The 16,399-nt window shown below is 34.9% G+C and overlaps 1 protein-coding gene across 14 annotated transcripts in view; it reads left to right on the top strand.

Moving 5' to 3' along the window:
- The window catches only part of CDH18 (cadherin 18), a 551,977-nt gene that overhangs the window by 316,673 nt on the left and 218,905 nt on the right, over positions 1-16,399 (top strand). Inside the window, exon 1 of one of the 14 annotated variants that reach the window (XM_035318014.1) lies at positions 12,170-12,190. The exons of the other annotated variants lie outside the window; for them this stretch is intronic. The gene's annotated coding sequence lies outside the window, so the exon portion shown is untranslated. Of the gene's footprint in view, positions 1-12,169; positions 12,191-16,399 lie in introns of those variants that run through there. 14 annotated transcript variants of the gene reach the window in all.

Genomic DNA, 16,399 nt, shown 5'->3' with positions numbered 1-16,399 from the left:
AACTGGTAAACTTGAAAAGCAGTTAACAGGTTTGATATGGTGCTATTTGATTCATAGCTACATCTGTTTGAAGTGAGAAATGTAACTGATCTCTTAAGATAAGGATATGACCAGTACCCCCAGTATGGGAACTAGAATAATTTCCTCTATATTTTGAATGAATATGTACTTGTAGACCAGACATTATTTTGATATAGGTTATCAAGAAAAAGAAGATCTTTTTTTTCCCATGGGATTTGAGAGAGGAGAAAATTTAATTCAATGTCTGGTAATAGGCATATGAAATTTGTCCGTGAAAGTTCTGTTTGAAGTTTTAGTTCTATAAGTAGTGTCATCAAAGCCAACAGGACTATTTTGTGGGATAAGCAGTATTTACATCAGTGAGGGTTTGAGCCTTGAACACTGGAATTTGGAATGACTGCATAAATGTTCAATGAACTAAAATACACATTTATGAAGAAGGGTAAATATCTACTTCTCACATGACTTTAAAAAGTACATTAAAAATGATAGATTAACAAAAATATTCAAGTTTATGCAAACAAAGTATTTTATTAGTGTGATATCAGAATATAAATGGTGACGATTTTCAGCTTTTTCTGGAATAAATAGTTGAATAAAGATACTTCGGTTCATAACTTTTTACAATTGCCTATTGTTAATGCTACTCATGCAGTAAGAGCTTACTGCACTGTATAAGCTGGAATAGCCTCTGCAGTTGGGATCATCTGCTTCATAGGAAATGAGTTTTCTATAGAAAGTGATGGGCAAAATTTATTCATTTTCTATTGATTTTACCTTAGTAATATGGTTTTCCATGGGTCTGTTTGTTCAGCAAATCTCTGTATTGCTCTACATTTTTCTTCTTTCTAAAGAAGTAGCAACAGTGTTATGTTCAAATCCATTTTTAAGCCTTTTATTATGACTTTCATATTCAAATACCAAGCTGATAGCTGTGCAACCCTGTTGCTGCCCATGTAGTTATAGATTTTTGCTGGTTGTGGTTCTGGTTCCTGAAGAGTTGATTTAAATTAAATAGCCTTGACAAATATGATACAAGTATTTGGAGAAAATAAGATAAACAAGAGTTCTTGGTAGTAGGTACATTACAACTGAAATGTTAAATCTGTCTCAGTAGAATCTTCTTGATTTATTAAGCTCACACCAGAGCATGCTGCTCTGCTCCAAAAAGAGCACCTGCCCTTGTTTTGCTATATGGAGCAAGTAATTTATTCCAGCTCAGTTAATAATTGAGCTTATTTTCTTTGCTGTTCTCTGTACATTTCCTTGCTGATACAGTCAGTGGAGAAGATCCCATGTAGTTATTCACTCTATTGTTTCAAGCCTGCTTGACAAGGGGAAGGATGCTCTAGTAAGTTGAGGCTCTATGAATTTCATATTCAGTTTCCTTATCCAAAAGGTACTCTCATGTTGTGAAAATGGAGACCACACAAATAACTAAGATAAAAATTTAGTCTGCAATAAAAAGGAATTGGAATCAGTAAACAAATAATTCACTCTTGTCTTACACACCTGCTCCTAGGGAAGCAACGACACAACAGGGATGGACACCTGAGTTGTCCTGTGTAGGACTGGTATGTGCTCAACCACAGAAAGTTTGTCTAAATCCCAACTTGAAGTTCAACTCAGGAATTATGCTGTATTTCTGCAGTTCACATCGCCTCAGGCTTCTCCACAAGAAGGGAGATCCCATCCTCATGGGGCTAAAATTGTGCCCAAGGGTGAAACGCATGATCATGAATGTTATATTATTACTCTGCTGGTGTGTTTAACATATGCATTTAAGGCATTTGCAAAGAATTTACATGTAACATACTTGGCATGCTTTCAATGTCCTTATACTGTTACTCAGTTAGAAAAGAACATGATTTTATGTAAATCACATTTTAGGTTTGCTTTCTTAAGACCCCAGAAACAAAAGTTTTGATTCCTCTGCTTTTCATGTATGTGTTTTTTGGGAGTGAGATTTTTGTGTGTATTTCCCAAATATTTCAAAGAGATGACCATCTCTCATTAGTCTTTCATTGGAAGCTGTTTGTGGAATACCTTTATGTGCTTATAGTGTCAAACTGAGTTTTACCTCCTGTTATTTTGACAACTGTCTTGTGTACCCTGCACATTTGCAGTAGACTGTGAGGTGCTATAGGAAAGGAATTCTGTTCAAGTTCTTCCCCAGCTCACAAAAGTCGTTTATATGTCTGTTACCATCATAGCTCTTATGAGACTATTCCGTCCAATAAGTAGAAACTTTGGAATTAGCAAGGGAACATAATATGAAGATGTGTGTGGTTATTAGGGTGGTTTGATATTTATATCTGGGAAATGAAAATAATTAGTATTCTAATAAATGTATTTAAGAATAGACCTGGATATGCCATCTGCATTGTCTTAGATAACTAGTTGAGAAATACTGAAGCAAGGAAATAGAAAAGTTACATGTCAGTTACATGCTGCAACCATCTGAAAGAAAAATAGCTTTCAACATGCTTGTGATAACCAATTTTCCTATTGAAGTAGAACAAAGAGGACAAACAGAAAGGACTATGGAATGAACCTTTCACTTCATTTCCATGGAAACCAATAAAAACAGATGTTTGACTGCAGCATATCTTCAAGATAGACAATTGCAACCTGAGTGGTTTAATTTGAATGGAAGGTCAAATTCAGTATTTTCAGCTTAGGAGAACAATAATGAGAGAAATTTTGGTGTTCTAAATACTAGTTATAATCACTTGTTCACATACAATGCATAAATATAAAAATATTTAAAATATTATATTTGTGTTCCAAAATAGATACTTTTTTTTTGTTTCTCGAACACTTCTTGTATTGGTATTGTAGAAGGAAAATAATTCCCACTTGTACGATGAGTTATTTTTCTTGATTCTGAAGGTGTGAGAAAAGATTGTTCAAGTGCAAGTTTATGGTATAGGCTCTGGTTTATATGGAACATGGTACCAAATGTCACAAAACAAGGTGAATGAAATATAAGGAGTGTTGTTGTAGATAGTTCTTAAAAACAATCAGATTCTTTGCCTATGTAACACTTTTAACAAGTTTTGAAAAGACTTCTGAAAGACAGACTAGCCAGGTTAATGCTAAGGCAAAAGCAGAAACTGTGGGATGTGTCTTGAAGTGGCAACGGAAACTGGGAGTGGAGGGCAGGTTTTGGGAAGGTGGTATTTTTTAATAAGGATTTTTTTGATGCAATTCTTCGCACCTTCTCATAAATATGAAGGAATAGCTTTTTGCTATTGCCTTTAACCAACATTCTCACAGACTTTTTACCAGGACTTTACCATTTAGTACTATAAATAAACTCTTCATGGTACAACACATTTTTGCCCATAGCTGATTTAATTATCAGACCAAGTTGTATAATACTATATCATAGGAAGTGCAAGGTTTGTGAACATGTTTTTTTTCAGATCAGAATGGAGTGAGTAAAGAGTGCCATATTATTATTATTTTAGAAAATTTTACTACGTCACAGTAGTAAAATGAATCTGCCTCCTCAATGAATGCATTATAGTCTATTCTATTTTGGAGAGTGTTTTTTTTCTGCAATTAACTTAGTACCTTGAACAAACAGCTTGTTCTTTTCTGCGTCATACGCAGAAAATAATTCATTGTGAAACTGAGATGCTTTATCTTCAGAGCTATCACAGAATATTATAATCCCATTCCTATAACATTGCAGGAGTTAATGCATTCAGTTAGGCCGAGCTGGAGCTATACCTCTTGCCAGATCATACATTTCATCATGCCAGCCAAGAAGATAATTCAGTAGGATGATTTTTGCATACTAAGGTTCAGTCTAAGAACATTTTCACTCCTTTAAGTATTCAATTCATGCCTTGTCACTAATTATGAAGATTGAAAAGAGATACCTTAAGCTCCTGGCATTTATCCAGTTCAGCCATTCATTTTGGAGTGCTGAATAGTGTGGGTTCTGGTAGGGTGCTCCGATTATTATTGAAATCCCAAGCTATAGCAGAGGTACTTAACATTAATGTTAGTCACACATAGAAAAAGCAGTGTTTTCATATTACCTGCCTGAAAACTACAGGTGCATCAAATCTTTATGGCCAATTTTCTCTCTTAGCAGAACAGTAATATGTTTAATAGTATTCTTGAACATAAAATATTTGAAATATAAAAATATGTGAACATGATTTCTTTAATTTTATGTATTCAATATGTACATACATGCATAAATACGTAAACTAAGTCTGTTTTTTTTTTTTTTTTTTTTTTTTTTGGGAACTTCCTGACTTTCTGTGGTCAAAAGTTTGGAAAAGATGGTTTTACAATAATATATATATATATACATATACATATATATATATATATATATATATAAAATGCAGATATAAATCATTAGAAACACTTCTTCATATTTTAATTTTTAGAATTGTTGTGGTTTAACCCAGCCTGCAGCTAAACACCACACAGCCGTTCGCTCACCCTCTTCCCTCCTTCTCTGGGATGGGGGAGAGAAACAGGAAATTGAAGCCTGTGAGTTGAGATAAAGACAGTTTATTAACATAGGAAGTAATAATAATAATAATAGTGTGTATGAAAGAAGTGATGCACAATGCAATTGCTCACCACCCGCTGACCGATGCCCAGCCCATCCCCGAGCAGCCGCCCCCCCAACCCTAGCTAGCCACCCCTATATATTGTTTAGCATGATGTCACATGGTATGGAATACCCCTTTGGCCAGTTTGGATCAGCTGTCTTGGGTCTGTCCCCTCCCAGCTCTTGCTGCACCCCCAGCCTGCCCGCTGGCAGGAGAGAGCGAGAAGCTGAAAAGTCCTTGGCTTGGTGTAAGCACTGCTCTGCTACAATTAAAACATCAGCATGTTATCAGCACTCTTCTCATCCTAATCCAAAACATAGCACCCTACCAGCTACTAGGAGGAAAATTAACTCTTTCCTAACTAACCAGGACAAGAATATAAGTAATAAAATACATTTTCAAATATTTTGAAACGTTTTAAAAATAACATTGTTTTTAAATATAGGTGTTGTCAAAGGCAAGTTACTATGGAATTTAGGAATTCTGTGACAAAATTCCTAACATGATTCTGTTGTAGCAATAGTTACATTTATGTGAGTGGTTATTTGAGTAGAAAACAGAGTTTTTTGACCTGGAACTAGTTCTCTAGAGTAGTTTTACTTGGAAGATGGTGGAACTCTTATCCTTGTCAGAAGGCATAGGGCCCTGCCCATGAATTTACTTTCTTGGCAATGATTCTTCCTGGTTATTTGAGCTGTTTGTCCTCAACATCCTGATGAGATAAAACATAATTAGTATAATAGTTTTAAAGTCACTAATTTATTTAAATAAACGAATTTTTAAAAAATCAGGTTGATGGAATTCCATGTGAATGCTTAATAATTACAAAATATCAATGTTAAGCTCATGAAATTCAGATGGGGTGGTTACAAAAATTGAAATGGTTCATTATCTAGTAAGGTACTCATGTTCTCTATTTCATAGTTGAGATGCAGTAGAGGTGCTTTGGGCTTTTTTTAAGGATCTTCTAATACCTTAAGGACCTTCTAATACCTAAGGATCTTATAATACCTTATAATTAAAATTGAATCAGAAATACTGGAAGGCAAATAAGATTGAGAGAGAAGAAGGTGTTGAACAATAACCCTTTCTCCAAACTGTTGTTACATTGTTTGTCTGTGTGCAAAAGTTGTATATATTTTGAAGAGTTATGTTTAAGTTACATTCTTTGCAATTCAGGTGACCAAAACAGTAAATATTAGGGACTACAGTTTGCCAATAACAAGACAGATGAATCCAAATGTCATTTTACACAAAGAACTGATATTTTGTCTTCTCAGCTCAGTTTCATGCAAGTACTGTGAGTTTGTTAGTTAGCTTGATTGAATGTCTTTAAAGTCAGACATAGTGTGATAAAGCAGTTGCAGGTCCTATTTTTGAGGAGACACAATGAGGAAGGAGGCCTTCTAAGTAGACAGAGAACATTTCACCATAACTATTGAGTATTACTTATAGAATTGCTTCTTTTTGTCTATTATCAAGAATAATTTGCAAATTTGCTGGGAGCAATGGGCAGTCAGCTTTGATTCCTGGCATCACAGGTGCAGCTACCTTTAGCCTACCACCTCAAGGGGCATGACAGATTTTATAGATAAGGTGCTTTACCCCCATTTTTCCTACCTTTCATCTCTACACCCTCCTAGGTTCCTTGGATGAGGGAGTCACTGGCAGTGAATGGGGGGGATTTTGCCTGTGCCAAAGCTCAGAATTTTCACTGCTATAGCCAGGGACTGTGTAGGACTTCAATGGCTGTCTACTGTTACCATGTGTTTTCTTAGTTTCATAGAAGAATTTTCTCAGACTGTACACATAACTGAGTCCTATGGAACTCTGACCTTTTTCTCTGAAGAATCAAAGACTTAATGAACTAAGTTACAGACTTGTCGTATCATGTGTATTTTCTGCTTCTTCTTTAAAAAGCCGTGAGCTATTTGCTTAGAAATTACAGGGAAGAGAAATAAATAAACTTGCACAAATGTATACCTAATGTTATTGAAGTCAATCACCTAAATCAAACAGATTGCAGTGGGACAACCTTTTACTCCTGATTTTCTTCAACAACGCACAAAACTCAAATTAACTTTGTTTGTTTGTTTGTTTTTTTTATGACAGTCTTGTTTATTATAATTTTCACAGTAATATCTTAAGGGCCTTGGAATTCTCAGGATAGAAAAATAAAAAAGGGTTGCTTTCTAAATCATGCTAATTGTAATGCTTAAGTAGACACATATCCTTCAAAGTAATCTTCCGCAGCAATGTTTTCCCTTGTATGGCAGCCATCAAAACTCCAGCTGTTTCCTTGGTGTCTCTGTGACCGCTCTTCCTCTTCAGTAAAGAGGTGCTTCTCTCTTTTGGCAGGTCCATCACAGGAATTATACCTACCCCATTTTGACCTAATTCATTGTTCAGAGTTTGCAGTTCCACACTTGTATCCAAGACCCTGCAGAAATAATGATGTATTGAGGCATGAAGAGTCTTATTGATTTTGTGTAGGAGCCTGTATCTCACAGTCAGATCCTTGTTTATTACTGTTTTCTTCTTTCTTCCCATGCTACTATTTATGTGACTATGCAAATACTATTGTGTGCATTTGTATACAACAAAAGTCAAAGAATTAGTAATGAGAAATCTTTTTCATGTATGATTAGCTTATTTTATTTTTGATCAGGTATTTAAAGAAGCATGCAAAACAAACAAAAAACCTGCAGCATAGAAAGTCATCAGAGATGTTCTTATAGGAGTATCAGATACCAATTGATCCTGCACTTGAATTTGTTTACTTCTTTTACATTTCACACATGAAAGGTTTGTTTGAATGGTTTGAGTAAGGAAGATCTGTTCTGCTGGACTTGATTTATACTAGCATAAAAGAGCTCCTAAGGTTTTAATTATCTTAAGATATTGTCATACCCCCCCCCCAAAAAAAAAAAAAAAGTAATCTAATAATAATAGAGTGTTTAAAAAAAGACTTTACGTTTTCAAACTGATACGAAAACAACTGAAATTATTTTGTATTAATGGAGAAGGAAGAGAGTACACAGTGTTTAGGAAAATAATTCCCTGCAGTACAGATAAACTGTTTCCTGTGCCTCTGCCTGTGTTTGTACATATGCTGCCTTTGTACTTACGGCTAACATCCACTGATAAGAAGGGTTAGCTAGAGTTGTTTAAGACTCTTCATCGCTCATTCAGTTTCTTGAAATGGGTAATGAAGTGTAGGATGTTAGTGGCCTAAGATGGATCCTAGTGGAAGGAACCACTTCTGATTCAGGATCCTAATTTTAAGACCCAGACCCTGGCAGAAGCAAGGAGGACCCTTCTCTGTCCTGCATCTTCTGATGTGAAAACTGCAGCAGGGCATCTGCAGAGGTGAATGTCATTTGCTACAGGTCAAATGCAATGCTGCAGTCCCAAATGAGCCACTTTAGACTTTATCAGAATGAACTGGGAAAAAAAAAAAAAAAAAAAAAAAAAAAAAGTATTTAATAATACAATTTATTTATGGAATCTAACTGGTTTTCTCATCCGCTAAGCAAGCTGTCTGGCCCAGACATAAAGAACCCTTGTGCAGTCTGTTCTAACTGCATGGGTGAAGTAGGAGAGAACCACTAAGGATAATATTTTAAGGTGTAGAAAAGCATACTATGTGCAGGAATGTAAATATAATCTGAAAAAAAAAGTGATGAAAATTAATGTAGAATATATGTATCATGTATATGTTTAGATAGAAACTCAACCATATTCATATATTAAAAACTGACTTACTAGAAAAGTAAGCTCTTTCCTTCTCATGTGACATTTTCCTCATTCTTTGTGTTCTGCAATTGTGTATTTGTACAATAAGGAGACAGGTACAGTTGTTTGTAGAGAGATTCCAATTTTATTTTGTCCTAATGTTCAAATTAAGTCTCTGTTCTACTTAGCCAAATCTGAAGGACTCTTTCAGACTATTAAGGTAATGAACATTAAGTCAAGCAAATTGTTTTTCCTTCTTTTCCTTTTCCTTTTCCTTTTCTTTTTCCTTTTCCTTTTCCTTTTCCTTTTCCTTTTCCTTTTTTCTTCTTTTTTTATTATTATTATTATTTTAAATATACATTTGTGTTGTAACTTTGGTGAAATAGTATTTCACACACAAGATTATACCTTGGTTTATCCAAGTAAGTGCTCCCTCTGAATCACTTTTTCATCAGTTGCATCACTTCTAAATATATTTCTGTATTAACCTTATTTCACAGCAGCTATGAACAAAATTAAAGGCATAGATACTGAATACATATAAGAAAAGCTGTAGAGTGGAGATGGACTATCTGATGGAGGATATTTTTCTTTTGAGCAAAGTTTTGTGAGCTAGGTTTAGTAGGTGGATAAAATTCATTTGCATTGTTATATTCTTGGGGATGGTCTTGCTTCGCTGTTATGTAGACTTAGATAAAAAAGAGAATTTTGATGATAAAATAATATTTATTTCTGGGCCAGGAGGAAAGTTGTGGGGATGATAAAAGGAAAGCTAAAGCAAAAAAACAAAAGAAAACAAAACAAACAAAAAACAACAACAACAAAAAAGCAAAACAAACAAACAAAAAAAACAAACACAAAAACAAACAAACAAACAAAAAAACACACACACAAAAAAACAACAACAAAAAACTAACTCGTGAAAGAATTCTGTCATTTTACAAAGATGCATATTATTTCTTGAATTAGGACAGCAGCAGATTTAGAACTTACATTCTTCTTAAAGAAGTCTTAAGCACTGCTGTTCCTAAACTTCCGGTGATGAGCTGGAAAATACATTTTTTTAACAAAGATATTTTTTTTTGTACTAATAGGTCTCCACTACTAGATACTCTAAATCTTTCCACTGGGATGCAAACTTACCTAACTAGGTAAAGCATGGGTAACTAGGTAAAGGTTACTCACCTTCATTTACTGTTGAGTGTTTCAATAAGTACATAAGAGACTTAAAAATGAAGTTAGTATTTTTACATTCTATTTTGATATGTCCATGAATATTTTATGAGTATCTTTAAAATAAAGTAAACCATATTTAGAAATGCATAAATAAATGTGTAGTAACTTGGTGACTGGGAAGTTGTATTCTTCTATAGGTACAATACAATATTAATTTCTTATTTCTATAATAGTGAATCCAAAGAAGCAAAGAAACAGAGGTTTAAGTCTACATAATTTGAATACTTTTCATACTTGTTAGACTTTACATCTTGTTTTTAGGAAGCTTCCTTATTACTTGAATAATAAACATGTTTTATCAAAGAATGTATACGTTAGATAATTTTATATCTTACTGTGAGTTTATTATTACATATTACTTTCTACTGTATATGTAAATCATACGAGTTTATTACAAATGAGCAGAATGTTCTTTGGACTCCCTTAAGACTATGGAGATACTGAGGTATTTGGTTTGTGGCTATGTCTTTAAAAAGTTCAAGAAAAAAAAGAGCCATTGATGAACATGGAAAGACAGTACTCTTTTAGTCTCTGTTATAATGCCAGCTTTATTGGAGCCAACTCGTAGACACTCTTCTCTCCCAAGTTCACATTTTCCACTGAGACAATCTGGTTTCCTTAGCTATGAACTTCATCCTTCTCACCCTTTAAAAATGCCCTTGAAGGTACTGCAGATTCCCTGAGAGGATCTCTATACAGTTCACCTGATGCATATTTGGAATTCAGAGTAGACTTCTCTGTTGTCAACATGTATTTTGGGCACAGTCAAAACTGTGGCTACGTTCACTGTCAGTTGTAAAGTCCAGTCGCAGAGTAATAGTTTGTATGGCAGTAAATTGCAGATCCATGTATAGGCTGGAGTCTTGGTTGTCCGAGGCAGAATACAAATAGCAAAGATGGAGACTAAATGTTCTATCCTGAACAGATGAATGAACAGCAAATTAAGTGTGGAACAATTGCGAGAACAAAAGGGAGCAATATGTTTATATACTTCGTATAAGCTTTTTTTCTCTCTGACAGCCTTTTTCCATGCTGTCACTCAGTACCTCTTAGGATTATTTTAAAAGACCTTTTTACTTTTTTTTTTTTTTTTTTGAAAAATGGTCTGGCCTGTAGGCTAGTCAGCTCATCCTGAAAGTATGTGTGAGAACAGCATTCCATCAATGCCTTTTTCTTCTTTTTTACGGGCTTTCTTAAGCTGCAGTTTCTGGAACCAAGCAATTTATTTTAGAATTCCAGCTTTAATTTAAAAAGAAAATCAGCAGGATTCTGTTTCCTTTGGCATGTGTGAAAGATTTAAAACATTATCTCACTGTACCCTCTAGGCTCAGAAAGCAAATTAGAAGAAGTCATTATTAAAAAAATATATTTTGGAAACTGACCTCTGGTAATTTAGTGTTCAGGGCTTTCAATACTAAAGTTCTCTAAGAATTACTAAAATTTGAGTTGCCAAAACAAAAGTTACTCTTAATAAGTCATATTTCTGTGACGAAATATATCAGCAATTTTTAGTTGATGTGTAAAATGAAGTAAAAGTGAAGTTAGGAAGAACTTCTATTCCCTTTTACATGCACTTCTCACAGGAGAATGCATATCTAGACATGAAGTCTATGACACAATATGAAGATAAACTAGTGCATTTATTTATTACTGCTATGTTTCTCTTTTACTTCTTTCCTTGTAATATAGCAATACACAGCAGTCTTCCTAATTGTATATAAATGTTAAAAAATATTTTCTTAAACAACAAACCAACTTAGTCTTTTCTATATCAGGCCTTCTGCATGTCACTCAAAAATAGCAAGTGAATAAACAAAAAGAAAATGGAATAATTGTAAAAAAGCCAGTTTACTCAGAAGATTACTGGATTAAATAAACCAGTTTATGTGAAATGAATGATTCTCCAAAACACAGATCTTTTAGTTATACACAAGTGACACATTTATGTTTGCTTCTGTATGAAACTCATTGCATCTGTGAATACAATGCCGAAGTGGCAGAGAGTGACCATGAAGGAGCAGTGGAGACAAAGTGTTAGGGACTGACTACAACCTACATTCCCCATTCTCCTGCGCTGCTCTGGGGAAGGACGCAGAAGAATGTGGATGGGGGGGAAGGTATTTTTAGTTTGTTTTTAGTTTCTCACTACTTTAGTCTGCTGTTGATAGGTGATAAATCACATTAATCTCCCTGTGCTTAGTCTGTTTTACCTTTGATGTTAATTGCTGAGCGATCTCCCTGTCCTTATCTCAACCCTTGAGCCCTTTTCATCATCTCCCCCTTTTCGTTTGAGGAGGGGGAGTGAGAAAGTGGTTGTGGTGGAGCTCAGCTGCCCAGCTGAGTAAAACCACCACATCTTTGAAAGGTTGTGGTGATCAGGGAAGATACTTGATGACGGGAGAAATGCAAAAGTCACACCCATCTTCAAGAAGGATGCATGTAACTTGGGACTGGTCAGCCTAACTTCTATTCCTGAGAAAGTTACAGAGCAAATCCTTTTAGAAGCCATTTCTAAACACATGAGAGGTAAGATAATGGTTGGAAGCAATTGGCATTGATTTAATGAGGACAAACCATGGCTGACTAACTGTCCTTTGTGATGGCTGGCTCTGAAGGTAGTGAAAATGGATGCTGTTTAACTTGATTTTAGAAAGACTTTCAGCAGTGTCTCCTCTATTATTCCTATAGCCAGATTTGTGAGATATGATCTAAAAAGGTTGACTGAATCACGAGGATCAAACATTCATGATCAGTGGTATAAAGTCTAGTTGGGGGCTAGTGACTACTGATGTCCCTCAAAGATTGCAGCTAGAGGAAGTGCTGTGTTAATGTCTATATTAATGACCTGGAAAATGGAGTGGACTGCACTCTCAGGAAAATTTTAGAGGAACATTTACAGACAGGACAAATTAGCTGAGAGAAATTCAGCAAAGCCACATGCTACATGTTGGCATCTGGGGTGGAATAATGTACCATGCAGCAATACAGGCTTGGTGCCAGCAGGACAGAAAGCATATTTGCAGAAAAGGTCATGGTTGTCCTGGTAAAGCAAGCCATACAAAGAAAAACAACCATATTCTGCATTGCATTACAGGAAAGTAACCATCAGGTTGAGTGGAGTAATTTTTTCCTTCTAGTAAGCACTTGTGAGATTGCATCTGGAATATTGTGTCCAGTTTGAGCACTCCAAGACAAGAAAGACACTGACATACTGAAGGGAATCCAAGGAGGAGCTACTGAGATTTTCAGGGTATGGGGGTACATGATGTATGAGATGAGAGTAGAGAAGGCTAAGATAATTTTTTTTTTTTTTTTTTTTAAACCCCTAAGAAGATAAGGCCATGTGGAGTTCTTACTGCTGTCTTAAGCTACTTAATGAGAGAGTATGGAGAAGATGGAGCTGGATTCTTCTCAGCATAATGCAATGGGAACAAGCTGGAACATGAGAAATTTTGGTCAGGAAAACAAATCTAATGAGAGCAATCAAATACTGGAACAGGTTTCCCAGGGTGGTGTGTAATCTGCACTCTTGAAGGTACATTAAATTTAGACAAGTCCCTGAATAACCTGATCTCATTGTCCCTGATTTGAGCAGAGGTCCCATCCTTCATAATTAATTGTACAGTTCTATAACCAGTGCTTAAGATAAGTTAAATGATAAAAAGTGGCATTAATATAAAACAAATATTCAGAGTATTTTTATCTTAAAATCTCCTTTATTTATTAAATTAGAGCTTTTGTTTTATTTCTGAGCAACTAGATAGGAATTCTGAAGTGCAGCATTAATAGTATATTTCTGGCAGAAATGAGGAAAAGAATAAAGGAAAACTCCTGTTAGGAGCTCCTGAGTTTTCTTTTCTGGCTTCTAGAAATGGGCTGTATTCAAAGTATTATGGATAAACATTGCAGATGTTTCTGTTTTCAGTTTATCTGAATTGAGCTCCACTGTCAAAAAAAAATGGGGATTTATTCGTTATTTATGAAGAGTCTCAAAGTAAATGGAAGCAACACCAACCATGCACTGCTGCATTTGTGGGCATTTTTTTTAACAGTTGCTAAAATACCAGTAGAGCTTTTTGTATGACAGGTATTTTTGTTACATAAGAACAATGCTCAGTGGAAACCATGTTCTGCATTGTTATTAAAAGAATTCATGCCTTTATTGGAAGCAGAGCCAGGACCTTAATATAGCTTTATCATTTCACTATACTGTGTTTTTTTTTTTTTTTAAAAAAAAAAGCATATGCTTGGTTAACCTCATAGTGAACCTGCATTAAGAATTCATAGTCATTAATATTTGTAGCAGTAGGCATATTCTGCTACTAGTAGAAATTTATGAATATCTGAAAACATAAATAAATATACTTGTAATCGTAATTAAGACTGATCTGGATTTTAAAGGAAGATCTGCTTGTTTATTATTTTACTTTTCAAATCCATTGAGCTGTCTCATCTGGGCAAAATACTCCAATGCTGTTCATTTGCCAAGAATTCTGAGTGCCAATTATAAAACAAACACGAAACAAAGGTTTATGTGATTATGAAGAGCAAAATGCTTTCCATAAGATTTGTGCATATATCTTTTCAACTGCAGCCATTATACCATACTTCTTAGTCTCCAGCCTGTCACATAGCTATGCAAATTCAACTTTTTTTTTTTTTTTTTTTTTTTCTAATGTACCTGAAGTACATGATCAATGATATCTACTTACATTTTGTCAGTAAAGGAGTATAAACTACATTTATGCCAACTAAGAAAAAGGCATATATAGAACTTCACTGATAATTCTTCATATTAAAGTGGTGGAGACATAAATTTTTATATGCTGTTAACTGCAACATCAACAGCATCCTCATAAACCATATGGATCTTTACTATCAAGACTGTTAAAGTTATAGTCAGGGGCATGTTGATAGATATGCTGTTGTTGCTTTCCACTTAGAGATGGACTGAAGGAGGTGACCTATCTATGGGATTCATTGTAAGACTTTATCGCACGGTAGAGGATCAGACTGTAGCTATAATTTTACTTCCCATTAGCTGTCAGTTGGAAATCTGATGGGAAGATGTCCTATTCGCAGATTTCTTTATAAAAGGACCTAAAATTACATATTTGAGCATGTTCAGCTGGCAGCCTGTGCTTTGCTTCACATGAAAATAATGACATGTTGGAGGGGAAATAAATACTTTGAAGCCTATGAAACTTAGTTACAATATGAATGAAGGGAATTTTTCGTATAATATTTTTTCTGTGGGATGAGTATAGTTTAAACATAGATGAACGAGTAATATTTTTATAATTATACATATTAACGAACTAGTCTAAAATTAAACAGTATGTAATAATTATTTTTTACACCTTTATTCTTCAGAATTCTGCAGTGTTCAGTTGCAATAGTTTGCTTAAAGCATTTGAAAGTGAATGACTTCCAGACATGGCAGTCAGGGTGTGGTGTACCTGAGAATCCTCTAATAACTTCTTATAATGTGGTTATTTCACAAATCACAAAGTGATTGATTGACTCAGCTATTTTGCAGTAATCATCCAGGGGGGAGTTAGTCGATGGGAGGATTTTGAGCTTGGCAGGTGATTTTCTTATCATGCTAAGTCCATTACATTCTGTGTGAACTGGCAGCCTCTCAGACTTGTTCAAGAAGAATATGAAGTTCTTTTGCTGAGCAATTTTAGTCACAGATGCAAAAATCCTGCTGTACGAATTCAGGGCAGTTATCTTTGAGTTACACTGAGAGGTGGGTTCAGCTGGCTCTGACATGGATGTAATCTGGGGGAATTGAAAGTTTTTCTGGATCAGAGAGAATTACATTTCCAGTGGAAATGACAAATACTTTTAGAATCTGCTCCATGTGAGAAATGTAGATTAAAGTTTGTTTATTACATTCATCTATAAAAAGACTTAGACTTGACATAGAATATATGATGGTTTTCAGCAATCTTTACAAAGAGACTCACACGGAATAAGAAGAGAAGGTGGATCAAGCTTTTTGTGTTTCATTTTGCTCAGTCTTGGGAAAAGACTATTTGTAGAGTTTAAAGGCTCTGAAAAAGAGTATCAATTCCTGACTATAACCTACAAATCAACAAACCAATTTTGGATTGCTGCATAATTAAGAAAATTTTTACAATGATCACATTTGATGTAGATTTTACATGTTTTCAAAATCTTCTTTTTTAATAACTATTAGGGGTACCTGTGTAATTATGTCTTCTAAGCACTATAAATTTACATTTGGAAAAAAATAACTTTCTTCTTTTTTCTATACTTTTTCCAACACATCTCCTTACTAGCTATTCAGGCCTTTGTTTAACATTTAGTCTGCTCTTCATGACCAGTGTGGAGTAATTTAAGACCATTATTCATGAAACCTCTTAAGCAAAGGCAGTATGCTCATGTGCTGTTTCTGAAGGCTGCTACTGCCTTAGAACGTGTTGATAAGCTAACTTCCATGGATGCTGATTCAAACCGAAATGCCATTGTGTTCCTGTATGTCAGCTGTATGTTCAGCTAAAGAGAAAGATTGTCATGATTCTTCCTCCTAACATGTACGCTGTTTAAATAGGAACAGGTTGTGGCATGTCCAGCACAAACGAAAGGGAGACAATACAGTGAGTATATGTGGATTCTCCTTTGTGCTATGAAATAGCAGTTCACTAAATCTAAAATGAGAGCTGGTAAGTTTTCAGATCAGTGGGAGCAGAATATTAGTAGTCCTTGAAGAATGCAATGTCAAGCTACTGAACCAGCTTGCCTTGATGATCCTTATTTTTCATGTAAAGAACTTTAGAACCACTTGGAAAACAGTA

Source organism: Oxyura jamaicensis, chromosome 2 (genome assembly GCF_011077185.1).
Source record: "Oxyura jamaicensis isolate SHBP4307 breed ruddy duck chromosome 2, BPBGC_Ojam_1.0, whole genome shotgun sequence".
Taxonomy (NCBI): Eukaryota; Metazoa; Chordata; class Aves; order Anseriformes; family Anatidae; genus Oxyura; species Oxyura jamaicensis.
This window is presented reverse-complemented; position numbering and strand designations above follow the sequence as displayed.